This window comes from Sturnus vulgaris, chromosome 3 (genome assembly GCF_052056855.1).
Source record: "Sturnus vulgaris isolate bStuVul1 chromosome 3, bStuVul1.hap1, whole genome shotgun sequence".
In the NCBI taxonomy this organism is placed as follows: domain Eukaryota; kingdom Metazoa; phylum Chordata; class Aves; order Passeriformes; family Sturnidae; genus Sturnus; species Sturnus vulgaris.
This window is the reverse complement of record NC_142245.1, coordinates 101016370-101035034: the sequence shown is the minus strand read 5'-3', so window position 1 is coordinate 101035034 and position 18665 is coordinate 101016370. Positions and strand designations below refer to the sequence as shown.

Genomic DNA, 18665 nt, shown 5'->3' with positions numbered 1-18665 from the left:
AAATGGAAGATAGATTTCCTGCAGGATTTCTCAGACATCTTTGATCTTTTAAATTCCTTGAACTTTAAGTAGCCCCATTGATTCTTATATAGAAAGATGAATACTAGAGCACAGTAAATTCAACAAGACATTGGGAAACTGAGAACCTGGGAGGACTGGAAACAGCAAAGTGACCAGAGGAGAAATAAAGTTGGGATAATCTGTGTTTCCCATTTTGTATTTAAAGATCTTAATAAATGGAAGCTGTGTCAATTATGCACAGTCAGATCAATCACATGTAAATATAGGAAGCCTGCAGTAACCCTACCTACCTTTTTGCAGATTATGCAGAGATCTACTGCCTTAAAGTTGAAAGCAAAGGTAAAACTGTGAGAACAATGAGCAGTTTAAATACTGAAGGTGGATATTGTAAACTGCTAAAAAAGAACAAGAAATTCATCACACTCTTCAGTCTTTGAGATAGAAGAATATCCCTCTTGCTTATATGTTATATAGCAACCACAACTCTGAATGTAAGAGAGAATTCCTGGATAAAGTTCTTCTGCCGTTTAGGACCATTCTAACATAGGAACTATCACAGAGGGTTATGACAATAATAATAATCCTCTTGAAGACTTGTTCAACTGCAGCACCCACACAAACAGCACTGAAGTAGACCTGTTGTGAAAATGCCTGCATTACCCATTACCACTGACTGTACTGACAGGGTGGTCTCACCCTGGGGACAAGGGCCAGCTGCTCCAGGGAGACAGCCAAGCCAGGAGCTGAGCATGAGGCAGTGCAAACCTTGCCCTCACCCATAGTGCCAGTCCCACAGGAGCAGATGATGTGTGTCTGTCCTGGTTTAGGGCAAATTTTGGGGGAAAACCTCCGGAAGGAGCCCCCAGAAAGCAAACCCCACGACTCCTCCCACCACCACCGGGTTCGGGAAGAATTTCCTCAGAGAGAAGTGGAAAAAACCTGTTTATTTAACAAGTGAAACACTCCCCAGCACAAAAAAACAACACCAGCTGACAAAAAAACTCCTTCACCGTTCTGAAGGGATGACAAACTCAGAGAGTCTCTCTGGCGAGTGGTCGCCCAGTTATCAGTCTCCAGCACTGGGGAATGACTGCTGCAGGTCACACAATGCAGACTCCCGGTGTTCCTTGGTGTTTCCCAGGTCCCCATCCGGAACAGGTTCAGATGGTATCCAGAAAAGGGAGAGAGGAGAAAGAAAAACAGTCCAGGAAAAAATTGGACTGCCTAGCTGAACTAACTAATAAGCAAAAGCAGGGGCAAAGCAAAGAAAAAGAGGCAGAAGCGAGCGAGCAAGCAAGCGAGCAAGCCAAAAACCAGCCAGCCTCTCCTAAACACAGAGCATGGGGGAGGTGAGCCGGCTGATAACGAGACAAAACAAAGCTTCACTTTCAGAGTCAGTCCTGGAAGCACAGGACATAATACCCAGCATAAACAGAACACACGATTGGAGATACAAACTCCATAGTCACACTGGGACAGGGTCTGAGAGCCTTGACTTGGCAAGCAATGGACCAGACCAGGACCCATCCAAGTGCTCCAGCCAGAAGCAGGAGACTAGGCCAGAAACAGGGCTGGGAAGAAGCTGCACCATGGCTCTGAAGTCCATCCATGTGGGTACACCCACAGCATGATTTAGGCAGGGGCTGACAGCTGAAATGGGACTAATGACGTGTAAGTGCACAGTTGAGCAAAGAGGGACAAGTAGTTCTTTATACCACAACAGTTTAATGTTCATTTTGTTATTGTAGTACCAAACAGCTTTCATAAATAACTCTAATACTGAGCTTTCATCACAAGGTCACTTGCTTAATCCCACATAGGCAGTGACAAACAGCAAGCTGTGTCTGATTTCAACCATTTCTCTCACACCCTCTCATTATATGCATTTGAATAAAACTGCTCTGTGCCCTGCTGAGTAACCTTTCCAAACCATGCTGCTGGTTGGGTAGGGCTCAAGGAAAGACAGAGCAATTCAGTCTTGGCATGAACAGAAGCCAACTTTTAACTAAATTGAATTTCCACAGTAAGGCTAATAATTTTTGTGCTAAAATGCAAATAATTACTGTTGTAATTGCTTTCCAGCATCCATAGGTGTGTTGGCTGCCTCACAAGCTGAATAAAAGGACAAGGACTCCTGGTTTTAAAAGCTTACAATGTTTATGCCTTCTGCAAAGTTCACTGAAAACCAGTGGGAATAATTTTCATAGGTGTATGAATCTCCTTATGAAAGGTCGCAAACTCTATGTTCACTCAGATGTCTGGGAAAATTTATTCAAGGTTAAGATTAAGTGACCAGGCAAAGAACTTGGTGTCTGTGAATGAGCTGGAATTTAATGCAGCCTTCCTGTGTCCCATAAAAACATCATAAAACAGGACTTACTGGTTCAGAGCAAATATTCATCTAGCCTGAAAGTGTCCATAAATAAATACCTAAGGAATTGTACTAGCAGGAGAAATCTGTGTGAAATTTCTTCCTCTTGCCTCAGCCTACATCCACCAATTTCAGAGCAATGGATTTCTTCTGCCTGCCCTGATTTGTCTGCTCAGTAACAGGGATCTCTTTTATGGAATTCCCTGTTTTCCCCTTAGAATAATTTTTTACCTGATATATAATTTAATTTTCCTTGCTTTTTTGTCTTCCACCAAACACTGAGCTGATAAGGAAACAGGTGCTGTTTCCCAAGGCCTCAATCCTGATGGGTTCTGCTCAGAAGCAGAATTTTATGTGTGAATCGTTTGCCATCTTGTGCATCTTTTTACATTAATCTCTATCACACTTCATCTGGTATCTTACAGCCCTGGCAATCATTTTCCTTTGGTCCTTCCTAGTGTCACTTAACTCTCTTTGTACCACTCTGAGCAGCTCTGGATCACCAGCAAACCTTTCCCATGCTCTGACCTCCCTGACCTTATGAATATGTGATGGAGTTGGTCCAGAGGGCTTTGGGGCTGAGAATTTCTTAGGTGCTTCTTTTGCACTCATTCACATTCTCTCTGCATGCAGGACTATCTTTTCTTTCAAGCACACTTCCTGCATAAAACACATGCAGAATCTAAAAACAGAAATGTCTTTTAAATATTTATTGGCTTTTATTTTCCCCAGATGGATGGGCATCTTTGTTTCTCCATCTTTATTTATAAATATGGCATCCCCTTAGCCCAGAAGGAAAATGTTATTACCTTCACAAATAGGGAGGATTTTGTATCTTCAGCATGTGTACATTTCTGTACATTCTTAAATAAGTGTGTAAGGAAATACTGAAATTAATATTTAATGTGAATGCATTTGACTCCATTTGTAGAAGGCAGCAGTCTTTCAGTAATTGTTATTCTTTGAGATCTGGCTAATGTCAGAAATATTAGAGAAGAACTGAACTACCAATTAAGCATTTTGCCTGTCCCATGATATTTTTTTTATTTTCACTTTATAGACAAAAGAGTGACTACAAGGACTAAACACAAAAGCTTTCCCTTTATGAAGCTGCAACATAATGGACAAATAAAGCAAAAATTGCCTCTCTTGTATTAAATACATTTTTAATTTTTAGAAAAGTGAGCAGATCAAGAGTCAAATTAACTTATCATTTACCAGTGCATGATTAGAATCAAAACAAATGTCCATTGTGCTGCATATTCCACTTTGTGACCACTTCTGAGTGCATGAAGAATGCAGTTTTGCTCCAGGCAGACAAAACAAAGACAAATGAACTTTATTAAAAGTTCAATAAATCCTAGAGCTTGGCAAACATTACTGATCTCCTTATGCTCATCAGTGTTACTTAAGAAGAGAGATGCCACTGTAATGTATTTTTTCAAAGAAAGACTGATGTTAGTTCAACAAAGATAAAACAGCTTGCAGTCACACAAATAAATATTAAATAATGAGCCATTATAAATTATGTCTTAAACAGTTAATATTCATACAAGCTTCATGCAAAGATTATACAATTTCTTATAATATTATTTTTTACTCATTACCTCGCAAAATCAAAAATATTCCTTTTTTAGACCTTCTGCATTAAGATTTGAACATGTCCAGCTTGCAAATGCTCCCCAAATGTCTCCAGCTTCTGAAGTCAGAAACTTCTGTCATGTTTTGGCTAATCCTAATTTAGTAGTTTTAAAGCGCATGTAAGATAAAGCTTTGGAAGCTGTCACACTTCATCAGGCAGCAAGGAAAAGCTGTTCCCAATGGAGAGGGCAGTGGTCCAGCCCAAAGACTGGAAACACATAAGCTGAAAACCAAGATTTCAATGTGATCAGTTCCTTGAATGGGGACAGTGTTGCAAAGCTTTAAGAAGAATGGTTTCCCACAGTGTATGGTAATGCTTTTATTTAGGAATGACATTGAACATAAACTCTACTGAAATATGAGACCCTGTCTCAGAAATATCAGAGAGAATCTTTGGAAAAAGAAACTTGATGTGAACGTTTTATTTAAATTGTATAATGGGTAAATTTTATTCTCTCAAGACATAAATTTTAAGGGTAAATTTTATTCCTTCAAGGTTTCACTGTCTTTATCTTATTAAGCTACATAAAAACATGCTTTATCCCAAAGATGTACTTTGCATTTAGTTAGGTGATGATGAAATATAATTCACATGTATGTAATTATATACATTATAATGAGCCTTAAATTTTTATCCCCTCAAGCACCCTCAGATGCTCATGTCTACACACAAGACAATCTGTCTTCAACCATTACACCTTTATTCCCCCTGTTAAACAGGCTGAGGGCACCTGCCTGTGGAGAGAGCACCTGCTGAGTCACAAGGGGAGTGGGTTTGGGGAAACCCAGCAGCAGCGTGTCCCTCCACATCTGCTTGGTCACCTGAGGCAGATGATGCTAGAACATTTGGGACATCACATCACCATTACCAATAACAAAGAATTGGTGTGAGTTTCTTTCACATGAATTGTGTTAAATATGGAGATGACATGACCAGTAAATATTTCTGATCTGAGCCAGATTAATTGTCCCTGTAGAGTGTCTGAAACAGAATTGTGGCTTAAAATGTCATTCTGAGACCAAGCAGGCACTGAAAAAAAAAGGTAAGTAACCCCTCAGTCATGGCACTAAGCTTTCCCTGCAGAAATGCAAGACCCAGGTGTTGTTTGGGGTGGCTGATGTCTCACACAATTTGTACTTTCTTCCCAAAAGGTCATTCCCTGGTGGGCCAAGGTGAGGGGGGTTTGACAGGTAGATGAGTGGCTCAGGTGGAACCTGTGTCCCCACTCTCATTTCCCTGAGCTCTGAGGCAGCAGAGGGATGCTGGGCATCCTGCTGAGCTGAGGGACTGGTCCCTCACTGCCCCAGCAGTCTCTGGGGTTTAGCAGAGAAGTTGGAAGTATTCAGTGGCATTTACATATTGAAATTAACTCAGAATACCCGGAGACTGTTCAGCCTATAGTGCAAAACTGCAGTTTGCTCTGATTCCCTTGCCTTTGTGGCTGCAGTTAATAATTTCCTGGTGCTCCCCCATATGGTGCCACTGTCTAATATAATCCAGAAAATAATTAAGTGCATCAGAAGTCACTCAGTTCCCTCCTGTGTTAGCTTATCCTTCCATAATGTGACTGTTATAAAACTCTCTTTTTGTGTATTTCTTTAGTAAATATTAAAACAAAACTCCGCATTTTCCCACAACAGTTTTTTCCTGCAAGCACCATAGTTCTGCAAGGAGGAACATTGGAGATAGACCAACAAGTGAACTGAAATGGATAAAATTATCTGCAGGTAATTAACGACATATATAGCAAATTGATCATTTCTTTGCAAGTTATTTTACTCACAAATTGTGTCCATATCTTCTGTCTAATACAAGTGAAAAGTAAACTTTCTTTTGGCTCTGTCATTTTACAAATTTGTACCTGGTTACAACAATGCTGTGATCGGTTTCTTCCATTCTATCCTTACTTTAAAATATTTCTAGGTATGCACGCATGGGAAAGGGAATAAATCAAGACATCTCTGCACAAGAATATAGGATAGGAGACATTTTAAAAGATAGAAAAGCCTAAGAGGCTTTGTGGACCTTGGGGACAAAGCTATTCTATTTGAAATTTTTTTGTTGTTTTGAATATATACTGGCTAAATTGATACTTCAGGGCGTAGATGTTAAAATCCAGTACACTACAAGTGGGTTATTGCTTCTTATCATCACTTGCTTTATTAATGTTTACAAAGTCCTTTATAACCCCCAGAGGACTGCTGGGGAATAAACAAGCAGACAGGGTTCTCTGTTGCAAAAAGCTGTAGAAACTAAAATGTGTTTGCTACAGAGCTGCAAGTGAACCTAAGGCAAAAGCACCTGGGGCATCCAACACCTCTCGGAGTGGATCTGCAGCCTCGCAGAACATAATTTTGATTTGTTTTTACCTATTTTCTCTCTTTTAAAAAAAATTCTATTTCAGTTGTCTCAGTCTTATGTCTGGGATTGCAAGGCTCAGGGAGAAAAGTCATTTGTGCTTGCCTCAACTATATTTGAAAGAAAACCTCTCCAGCCCTAAAGGAGAAAGAGTTAATGCCTCTGAGACCACTGGATTAATGGATTTCAGATGAATGTCTAGGGGAAACTGGGAAAAAAAAGTGGAGTAACATCCAGCAAAGAGGTGTGATAAACAGATTCCTGGAGGTGAAAGTTTTCTCTTCCCTGTTTCTGGCTGTCTTGGAGCAGTAAGGGCAGGCTACTCCTCAGGGAGGGGAGCTGGGGGTTCAGGGTGATGCAGGGCTGGCCAGGGTTTTGCCAAGGGTCAGCAGAAGTGCCCAAGGAAGTCTTTTCTCCCTTATACTAAAGCCTGTGGTAAACACAGAAACCATGATTAGGTGACAGGGAGGCAGGTGACATTCTCCTCACAAGTTCCTATGGCTTATATTGCTTCAATCACACAAAAATTCAAATCCGTAACTCAATTGTGTAAAATATGCATATCTTGAGTCTATTGACAAAATTTTTCATTTGTGTGAAATATTATTTATCTCTATATTAATTGGAACCACAACAGGTTATGGAAATCTGGCTTATTTACTGGTTTCAGGCTTTATTGCAGCTGCAAACAGCTGTACAGTATAAAGACTGATCTTTAAAAAAAGAAAGAGATATAATCCCTGTAAAAAACCCAGCACTTCTGGAAAACAATTTTAAGCAAAGCTTTATTCATCTGTTTCTATCCAAAAAATAGATTGCTAAATAAAATGAGATGTCAGGAAAGTCAACCAAAGGTTTTACCCCAAGTGATTTGATGGAATTTTGTATTGGCTGAATGATGCCCTCTGGGGCTCTCATTCTAAAATATAATATAGAAACTCTCTGAAGTAAGACAATTTTAGAAATCTGGATGGAGAGAAAATGTGGAATTCCCTAGATTACAGAACAGCATCTCCCCCAGTCAGCCCAGTGCCACTGAACCTGACATTTACTGTACTGCTTTTATCTGAAAGCATCAGCATCTTGCAGCAGTGGAAATAGGTCCAGTGTAATGCAGAAGATAACACGTCTAAGGTGCACAGTTAATGCTTTAATATGCACTTTTAAAGCCATTATTTTGGACAGACATCTTTCACACTAAGAGTCCATGTGTATCTCTTGATTATGCCAATCTATCCTATCGGAGAATCTTTCTAGACAGCTTTACAGAGTGCATATATTACTTGAGACCTCATCAACAGTAAAGAATCCAACTATGTGAGCTGAAAAATGTTTGGTTTTTTCCATTTCATATGCAAAGAGTGAAACCTGACCATTGCTAAAGGAATTAAATCCCAATTTGAGGGACGGATGTGGTTGCTCTGACTCAGGACCTGATCACAATGCAGAAGAAAGGCACAGGGCTGGCAGGCACAGAGCTCCAGGCTGGGGTGTGCAGATCCAGAGTATAAAGCCATGGCTTTTCCCCCAGTCCTTCCAGTTTCACCATAGCTCCCAGATGTGAGAAGTGAAAACAGTCACCAAGACACAAGCCTGAAAACAAGACCCTGGGTTGTACATACACCTTTTCTCCTCACACATATATTTTCAGAAGGCAGTGAAATAAATTTTGTTAAGTTATAAATGGAGGTTGGAAATGGCCTTACTCGAGTCATAGAAGGGAGAAGCCTTCCTGAGAACCTGTGGGAGAGGAATGTCCCAGTAGGGATGGGTGCTCCAGCAGGTGAGTGTCTGGAGTGGTGCTGGGGCCAGCACTGACATCCTTGCCAGGAGCACAGGGGGATCGAGGGCACACTGAGCAGGGCTGCCAACAACACCAAGGTGTGAGGAGCAGTCACACTGGATGGAAGGGAGGACATCCAGGGTACCTGGACAGGCCTCAGAGGTGCAAATCTTATGAAGTTCAAAAGAACCCAGGTGCAAGTACAAGCTGCTGGTACATGTCACCTGTACCTGGAAGGTTCCCCTTTTTAGCTCCACTTATTTTTCATGCCAAACCACCACATCCTCTTTATTTTATGTCCTTAATGGGGCAAGCAACTTGGCCTATGCCTTACCTGTGACACCACATCCCACCTTTCTGAGGAATTTCTCTGAATGGTACAGGTCTATTTTTCTGCTATACAGGGACACACGACTCTCATAGTTGATGTTAGCAATATGTAGAATTTCAACAAGTATTTTTTCCTTCTACTTCTTTCTGTTCACTTTTCCTTTTGCATTTCCTTTGTGAGTGAGCACGGTTCCTATTGTATACTTTCCAACTGTACAAATGAAATAATTAGTTGGTGAAGAGGTGATGAAACCATTAGATATCATTATTATCTTTCATGGAACTATGAAGATAAAACTATATGAGCCTTATTATCTGATATTGTATTCACAAACTATACAAGTGTAACTAGTGAACTATGCTTATTTAATGGAAAGGTTTCAGTGGAAATATTAATGGATTGAACAGTGTATTCAAAAAAGAAGGATGGAAATGTCATAGCATTAAAGATTTATTTTTTTTTTTCTGAGAGGAACTAATCTCTCTGAGCATGGTTCTGGAAACATTCTAATTAAGTCTATCTGGTTTTAATCCCTGCCCTTTATTTCACCTCTTTCAGACAACACAAGGAAAATTGTAATTGCTGACAACTTCTAAGTTTAAAAAAATCAAAAATGCCACATTTCTTATGGCAAAGAAAGCAAACGACGATCATTTGGAGGAACATCTATATATTCCTCTGACATGAATTCTAAAGAATTCTAGTGTTTTCCTTTAGTTAAATCTCATTCTGAGGATGAATGGAGTGACTCTTCGGGAATGTATTATATGTAAAAAAATTATGACTGTACATTGTGCCTGTATTAAACTTATTTTAACCAATCAGCTTAAAATATTCCAGTGAATGATTAGATGAAAAAACATTTTTCAATTTTCTTTCTGCCCCCCCTATCTCTTGCCCCTTCTCTTCTTTTAAAGACAGATATTTATTATATTTTAAAATGAAATTTGCAAGCTTAGAAAAATGATTCTTGAAAAAAATTTTGCTTCTTGTTTCTCCCTTCCCCAAATGTCACTGTTTATCTACAAAAGTGGCTCACATTACTTGATCAGTTAAGTGTCTAGAAAATCATGCCATGACCCTTTCAGTCACATGTAGCCATCAAAGATCTCTTGCAGAGGTAACTTAGGTCTCTTCATTCTTCCTGTTGGAATATACATGATCTTTCTTCTAGGTGTGTGAACTCATCCTTGCCCTGGCTATTCCCCAGGTGAAACTCCAGACAAGAGGCTGTAAATTATAATGCCTATATTCAGATGTGTCATGGGTTACCACTGAAAAACTATGGTGATTTATGTAGGAACTCTTAAATACTTGACTTTCTAGTAGAACCTTCTTTCCAATTGCAGTGACTATGCTTCTGTCTGGTATTTACTGGTCTTAGAAATGGTAAAATAATTGTGTCACATCTATGCATTTTGTATTACATCTGCCAAGGGATGTGCAGGTCCACCTACAGTTTCATTGCAATGTTACTAATTTTTCACTTGCAGTGTTTTCTTCCTGTGATGCAATTGAAAAGATGAAAAGACATTATGGCATTTTTGTATTCATACTTTACAAACTGGTATTATATCTGTGCCATCAGTGTCACCCATGCAATAGAAGCTGTGTTTGGAATTCAGTGGTGACTCAGAGCACACCAGTGATTTTCAATTTCCCAACTAATGACTTGCTCGGTTACAAAATATTATCTGAAATTTGTCTTCTATGTTGGAGACACTTCTGTACTTCCTGGATGAAATTAAAGTACTTAATGGTGCTTTTCAACTGTAAGACAATAAATATCTGTCATGCAAAGAGCAGTGTAGGCACAGTAATGTGCCACTGTGTTATCCACAGCCTGTGGCTGGGATTTACAGACAGTGCCTGGGGCAGCCTCTGTCCCTTGTGCTCACACATGGTCTGTGAGTAGCAACCAGAGAGGGACTCACAGGATATGCTGTATTGAGCTCAAAAATGCTTTCACCAGTGAAGGAGTAAGAAGCAAGGTCAGAGAAAGAACTAGCACCAAGATTGAGAGGATCATAGACAAAAAATGTGCCTTTTACATTCTCCTAAGAATAATTGGGGATGATAAACTAATTTTGTGTGATAGCAAATACCTACTCTTATTTTCTCTCTGAGACTTTATTATAGTCATGAATGAGATGATTTATTTTAGGGGTTTTTGATTGATTGGGCTGGGGGTGGGAGGAGGTTTTAGAGAGTGAGATGCAAAACTGATACAGTTATTAATAAGCATTTGTGTTGCATAAGCTTGAAGCTGTGGCTGCTGGCCTGAAGGTCACTCTATGTAAGGAGCCATACAAATGTACAAGTCTGGCAGCCCCTGTTTTGAAGAACTGACCTCAGAAATTAGGTGCCCACTTCCTTTTTTTCTCTACCTTGAGCTGAAGTTGCCCAGTTGGACAGCCTTCCCTGTGACTGTATGCTTCTAACTTTACTGTAGCGGGATTATAGGACTCACATGTTGGGATCTGTACAGCTGTAAGGTCTCTTTGTGTTTCACAGAATGGTGGAACATGCCCACACCAAGTGTGGGAGCCCTACCAGGGGAGGGATTCTGCTTGTGTGGTTGCTTGCCCTAAATTCGTTTCAGAGCAGCTCATTGTGCTGTCTTGGCTTTGGGTGTAGAAGATGATTTGTGCAAGACAAGATTTGTGCAAGACCTGCTGCACTGGTCCTCCCAGCATGTGGAGGACCAGCACTCCCTGGCAGACCCTGCACAGCACCTGTGGCAGCAGAGAGTGAGCTGTGGAGCCTTTGGAAGGGACGTGCAGAGCAGAGCACTTCTGCAGCCTGGCTGTGTCTCAGATGCATCAACAGCTGAGAATGATTTTTAAGGCTGGGCTCCTGTGGAACTGCTGGGAAAAAGAGACTCTAAAATGAGCTGATTAACCTTTGCACATACTCTTTTGTAGCCTTATAGCTGCATAAATAAATCCTAGGGACGCACGTACATTGTGACATACAAACTCACCCTCATAGCTCAGTAAGTCTATTCTTCCACTGCAATGCATCCCTGTGAAGTCAGGATATATTTCTCTTTGTCAAAGCAATGCTCTTCTTTGTTGAAGAACCTTTTTTCTGAAGCACTTGCTCACTCTTCTCTCCTTGTGTTTCTTTTTAATTGACTGTCAGTATCAAATTAATGTCATTTAAGTTCAAACAAACAATCAAATAAACCCACCCCTTACACCAATATGTAACTGGTTGAGGTGAATTGCTTGCCACCTATAAAGAGCATTTTCTATTTTTCCAGTGTGATGAAACACTCTAAATTTGTGCTCTAGGTATTTTAATATTTTTTAGCTTAATATGGCTTGAGGAGATTAAACAGAAGAGTATCTGAAAGTAAAACCCAATGTCAGTCACAGACAGAAGGGCATGATTTGTCTCAGATTAATCCCCTTAATCTTTGACAAGTATATTCCTACAGGTAACTTTTTCTCATTTGCATGATGATGCTCAAACATAAGGTGTTTCATAAATACTATCTTAGCACACAATCCACAGGCAAGTATCTTCCTTTATCTCAGCCACATACACTTTAAAGTTAAAGATGTGAAAAAATGGAAGACCATGCATGAGAAGTGGCAAGCTGGTGATGTGAAGGTTCACACTGGAGTGTTTGGGCAGGACTGAGGTGCTCTGTGTCCCAGCCTCGAGCCTGGCTGAGTGTGGCTGTGCCAGGCTGGCAGAGAGGCAGAGCAGTGTGAGCCTGGCTGGGGTGCAAGGGGCAAAGGGCTGCAGCCACCATCCAAAGGCTGACATCAGGAACCTGTTCTGACCTCAGAGAGGAGGAGAGCTTGAAGAGGAAGTTTTCTTTAGCCCTTCTGTGGTTCATTTTCTCATTTGATGTCACTTTTTGAAATCACTTTTATATTTTTCTGTTTTCTCTTTCACCACCATTTCCTATTTGGTAAAGTTACTTTCTTTTTGATTTTGCTTCCTCTCATCCATTTCCAGATTTCCTCTACTTCCCTCTGTCTTTCCATATTCCTTTTCTAGGTTAGTTTTTATTCACTTTCCCAAGCTTTTTCCCCCCTGCATCTTGGTCTGTGTCTCCTTACTGAAGGCTGGGTGTGGTGCTCCTTGCATGCAGGATATTGCTACAACAGCTTTGGGAAGCCTCCTCCTCCTCCATTCAGTCCCTTTGCTGTCTTCCCAGTTTCTCCAGTTACTGGCAGGTCAGACAGAGGAGGGACTGTATAATCTGTCACACAAGTTACCTCTTTAAACTAAGCTCAGACTATAAAAGGTAAGAAAATAAGAAATAAATTGAGCTTCAAAATGGAAGTTTTGTAACTTCCCTGAATTAAATGGCTGTCTCTGCAACAATATCCAAAAGCAGATTTGTAGGGGGAAAAATAGGAATGAAGAAGCACATGTTATATTTCCTCTGAGAATTTCTGGACTCCATATTTCGTTGTTAGAAACCTTTTGAGCCTGAACTTCCTTTATGTGTTTCTTCTCAATATGCTGGTGACTGTAAGGCTGAGGAGGAAATGTTATGTCCTGAAGGAATCTCTGCACAGCTTAGTTCAGGTTTTGTCTCTCCCTGTATCTTTCTACAGCTCACAGAGACTGTCAAGGGCAGTGATCTGCACTCTCAACCATTTCCCAGATGAGGAGGGAAACATGATTTGAATCACTTCCATGATGCTTCTATTTCCATAAAGTTAATGCAACATTTTCAGAGATAAATATGGCAGGTAAATTGTTGCTCCATCTAATCGCTGGTATTGCTTGGATTGCCACTGCAGAAATTGGATAACCTTTCCTTTTAACTGCGTAGCTGTGGATGATTAGCCAGTTCCCACTTGTCAATATCACAGCATGGCAGTGTGCCAGAATGCAGAAATTAGGCACTCAGTCCCTAATGCCTCCCATTTCCTCTCTGGCATCAGTTAAGATTCAGCCTTTGCTGGCACTTTACCAATGGTAGAAGAAAAAATATTAGAATCTAGGTTTTAAGTGGTTCCTTCTAAACTCCTATGTCCTGTGGGTTTTTTTCCACAAACTTTCTTATTTGCTAAGAAGAAATACCTCATAACCATGTGTGAATCTAAATATTTGTTTGGTTTGGAAAAATATTTTGATTGTTACAGTTGGAGCCTTCTCCTTCTGACCTTAGTTATATCCATGTATTTTCCCCTGGACTCACCAGACACAGAATGATTAGTCACCCAAAATACACCAGGTGTGGGTTAATTTTTTTCTTTGTTTCAGTTTTCCTTTCTTCATTTCTTTGACCACACATCAGGAATACTATATGGTATTCTGTTTTATGGCAGGAATAATTTTGTGTTGTTTGACTTTTAGCATTTATTTCACTTTGAAAACCTTTTTGCTGGCTTTTTATTTTTGTTTTTCAATTTTTCTTTAAATTGGACGGGTCTGTCCAGAAACTGCTTTTAAGTGTTTTGTTTTGTACAATAAAGTAATTATTGTCCTGCTAGGTTCTTTCAGATGTCGTTTGCTCAAACAGTGCATTTACAATCTTGTAATGCTTCTGCTTTCTGCTGTTCTAACCTTCCCAGGGTGCTAAAATGCTAATTAGGCCAGAATCCATCACCCATCAATCTAAATGGGAGAGACACCTCAAAACCCATGAAGACCAGTTTTATAAACTCCTTGCAGGGTGTGTAAGTGCAGTCAGCCCTACAAACCCTTCTGATGTTGTGCTGGCAGATGCCTTTTAAAGTCACAATCCTCGAACTGTTTTACTGCAGCTTTAAAGACAGAAATGGGGAGGAAGAACTGTCTTGTTGCACACTGGATTTGAGAGCTCTTTGGCTTTCATGCATCAGCAGCTGTTGCAGCTGTCAAAGTCACAGTTCCAAGAGCTATCTCCACTACTCTAGGGGATAATTAGGGATCATTCAGCTGATCAGAATACTCCAAGAGGAAGAGAGATCTTCAGATTTCAGTTTCTTTTAAAACTCCGGCATTCATTAAAATTTTGGTCACATTATGTATGGCATTGCAGGTGCTTGCACACTCATACACTGGAATGCTCTCCCTTTCATGCTCTTGTCTCTCTCTGTGAGCGCCAGTAATGTGAATACAATCATTTTCATGGGCACTGAAAAACAGGTAATTATGGAATAAAAATACTTCTGCTTCTGCTGGCAGTGGGTGAAGTGACAGGAACATTAATTATGCTTGAATGCACAATAATACATAATTCAGGCAGTGAGAAAATCATCTGGGCATGAAAAAAAATGTTTTTTTTCTTCTTTATAATACTGTGAAATTGTTATGGACACGGACCAAATCCACTTCTCAGTGGCGATGCTGATGCAAATGAACAGAAAAGATGTTTACTTGCAGCGAAGCATTAGTTTGTATCAGTGTAACAGGAAGCCAGGTTTGCCACAGACCCCATTGGGAAGGTGATTTTGACCAGCTGTCTAATTGCATGTAAAGCAATTGGACAAACTGTCTTCCATATCTTTGAAATTTGAATTTAGAGCCAGAGCTGAACTGTGGTCTTATCTTACTGCTGAGAGAGGCTGCACTGGGCTAGAGAGAGATGTGGGCTCGGAATAAATCTGAATTGCAGGGCTTGAGGTCTGTAAGCAAATGCCATGGTTTGAGTCTCCCTCAGCGGGAGGGGGAAGAAACTCTGCAATCCAGCTAGGAAAACAGCATGAAACTCAAATGCAGCCAAGCAGCCAATAACTATATCAAAGTGAGTTAGAAAGACACTGACCAGAGAGTTCCATCTAAAAAGCATACTTCAAACAGCTATTCATTTTTGTCTGATCTATATAGCTGTAGTAATTTTCTAAACCATCATAGACCATTTAAACAATTGGACACCTGACAGTTTTTGAAGTGTGAATTGAAACGTACAGGATAACTTTTATACAGAGAAGTGGTCTGCAAAGATTTCAACTGTATCTGCCACCATGTTTTTACTGAGTGGCTTCCAAAAGTGAAAGTGCAGATAGCTGACCTCTGAATTGAAAAAGAAAAAAGCAAAAGTGAAATGTGGTGGAATGGTCAGAGCTGGGCTCTTATCTTGGGTGACATAAGCAATTCGGTTTAGTCTGGTGCAGGTACTGGAGTTCTTGTAGGTCACATATACATGAGAGCCATTAATAAGAAATATATATAGATATAAACGGTTTTATGAAGTGGAATGGCCTGTGGAAGACTAGCCTATATAAAATGTTCTTTACAGTATAATTTAATTAGAGCTTTACATGCCTTATTCCTGACCCTGTCAGCTGAATGTCTCACTGAATCACTTCAGAATTACTAAAATGCCCATTGTTTCAGCAGTTGGCTGATGCTGGGGAAATGTAAATTTTCAATATATTCAATGCTGGTTTTTAGTAGGCATAATTTTATCAGAACTGCTCCTAATTTCCAACCTCAAAAGCTGTGATCCTGAAGCCAGCTGGAGAAATGTAAGTTGGCTTATAAGGAAAAGATTAGATGAAAAGAAAAACTGTGAAAAATCTTGTCTCATTCATTTAAAGCATGTCTTTTCTACTCTATTTTGTCCTGGTCCTATCTTTTTTGCTTTTATTGGGATTGTAATTGGACTGAAAATGAAACAAATTGGAACTGTTAGAGCAGGTTGCTGGGAGTGCCTAGCTGACTGATCCACCCACTTATTTATAAATGAAAACAAAGGAAAGACAAGATATTTTTCACTTTAAAAAGTTAGCAGTCATCAAAAATTGTTTTCCCTGTATAATGACGTAGTCTCTGTTGTCAAATAGTTTTCTGTAAAAGCCCTTTCAAGTGCTCTGTATTCTCTTAGACCAAGATAATGCCTTTAATAATAAAGCTGCTGATTCTGGCTGAACAAAACGATGCTTTAAAAAGGTGTCTAAAATCTATTTTGTCACATGACCTTTGAAGAAGAGACAAAGATAAGATAAATTATATAAACGACAAAGAGGGAGAAACTAAGATGACAAAGCAAACAAAAACAAAAATAATTTGTCTAACTTGTTTTGGTGCCTTTGCTGAAAAACTTAAATGGCCTGTCAATAATAAAATTTTATTTAAATCTTCTTCCCTCTGAGATTTATATTTGAGTAAAATAATGCAGAAATACTGAATGATATAGCACTGAGATTGTGCTTGGTATCAGGTGAGATTAAATGACCCCACTCTTTATGTTTTCCAACTTCCTTTTCATTTTCACATTTTTTGTTATGTGGAATAACCTCTTAAAACCTTGAATGAGGCAGTGTTTCAATCACACACCAGCTTGTCTATTGAAAGGTCAGTCTATCTAAATGTCAGCCAGCTCTTCCTTTTGTACTTATATTAAATTCAGTGATTTATCTGGTGTGTTTCCCAGTAGATTTTTTGTTAGACAACCAAGTTTACAAAAAAGGCAGTGAGCTGAAGAGATGTTTAATAAATGGTAGATGGAGATAGAGGATGATTTGTAAAAACAGTGCAATTTTCTTAACTCTAGCAGGTTGAAATTGCATATTTGAGATACTTCATTATTCCAGTTTTTCTGTACCTCCGGTCACTAAGCCCCAAGAGCACCACGTCAAACGGAGGTGCTGCTTCTTCAGCTGGCTAACAGAGTACAGAGAGAGACCCTCAAACCCACTGAAATCAGAGCAAGTTTTAAGGAGTTGTTTCCTTGGGACAAGTCTGGCTTTAGGAGACATCCCCGTCTGGGACTGTCACCCATGGTTCCCTTTGTGGTCACTTTTGAGGCACAAGTCTGTGTAAATACCTGCCTTAAGGTGAGATCTCAGATGGGTACTGTTCCTCTAGAAACAGCCAAGTCCCACTCTCACCCTGCCTGAGCCCTTCCTTTCCCAACAAACAAACAAAAAGCCCCCAAAGAAAGGTGGGAATTTCAGTCAATGCAGCACCATGGTTTTGAAACTCAACTGCAATTCTGATCTGGCATTTGCCAACTGCTCAGCAATGCTGAAGATATAATGAAAACCAGATTTCAAAAATCCATCACCCATACCTGGCTCATGACTAGGGATCACTTTTCTTAGAAATTGTAAGGTCACATAGAGTATTTAACTACATAAATTAAGATACTGTCCATTTAGGTACACGAATTGTGCTCAGTTCTTGGCATCTAATGCACCATCCTTCCAAAAGTAAGTGCCAAAAATCACATAATCTCTACAGGGAAAAGTAATGCCTTTGAGGACCTCCAGAGGGAAATCCAGTCCTCTGAAATTAAGACATCTAAATTAGATATCTGGTTCCCAGCCTGTGTAAATATCTGCCATATCCCTTTGTTTTGCCAAACTACCCAGCAGAGAGTAAACAGTAATGACTCTGCCTCAACTAAGTTGTCTCTGCATTTACACACAGAGCAACTGGACTACAGACTCTGTAGGATGTCCTGTCTAGTGTTGCTGCTGGAGAACATGGATTTCCAATAGATCCAGTATCTATTTGCACTGTCACATGGACAACTCCTGTCCCTTCTTCACAGCACTGCATAGCTGTGTGTGGGCAGTGGAAGCACTCCCCCAGTGCTTCAACTTGACTGAACTGAGGTTTCTGCACAGTGGAGGTCTCTATCAGCACTAGTTATGGTTAACTCTCCTTACAGCTCCTGAGAGAAACTGGCAATAAGGAAGTGCAATTCATCCACCCATTTCAGAGGTCTACATAAGGGTGCAATAAATGGCACTCTACAAATGTCCTTTCTGCCCCTGAGTATAAAGGGACTCTAAAGTTAACAGTTGAAATGTATATAATTAAGTAAATGAATCCTATGCTAAACTACTTATTCAAAAGCAAATCAATAATATAAAACGAATAGGATAATATTAATTTTTATCCATATTACCCTGGTCAATGTGCCTTGACATTTCTCTTTGTAAGGAAATTGTGTATTGAAAAATCAACAAAGTATGAGTTGTTTAACTATGTGGTTTAAATAATTCCATGCCTTTCTGGAGTCATTTTGTCCCACTTAGCAATAAGAAAACAGTTACAAATATATTCCCATACTCCCACTTATTCCTTTTACATACAATTGAAATTTATTATTCTATTTTTTCTCTCTTTTATCTTTCAGCATGTATTTTCTTTATAAGTATTAGAAATCCTAGGGTAGCAGGAAGGAGTGAATTTAAATAGTTGGTCTGGAAGTTGTACCCAATTTCTCTGTGTTTGCCATTCTAAAGACCAT

At 39.7% G+C, this 18665-nt stretch overlaps 1 protein-coding gene and 1 long non-coding RNA gene across 2 annotated transcripts in view; one reads left to right on the top strand and one right to left on the bottom strand.

The window, feature by feature from the left end:
* The window catches only part of LOC148224504 (uncharacterized), a 203352-nt gene that overhangs the window by 31990 nt on the left and 152697 nt on the right, over positions 1 to 18665 (bottom strand). The gene's annotated exons all lie outside the window — the stretch shown is intronic.
* Positions 1 to 18665, top strand: part of LOC148224507 (uncharacterized) — a 77989-nt gene that overhangs the window by 45111 nt on the left and 14213 nt on the right. Inside the window, exon 2 of the long non-coding RNA XR_015802740.1 lies at positions 5675 to 5761. This is a non-coding gene — a long non-coding RNA (uncharacterized LOC148224507). The remainder of the gene's footprint in view (positions 1 to 5674; positions 5762 to 18665) is intronic.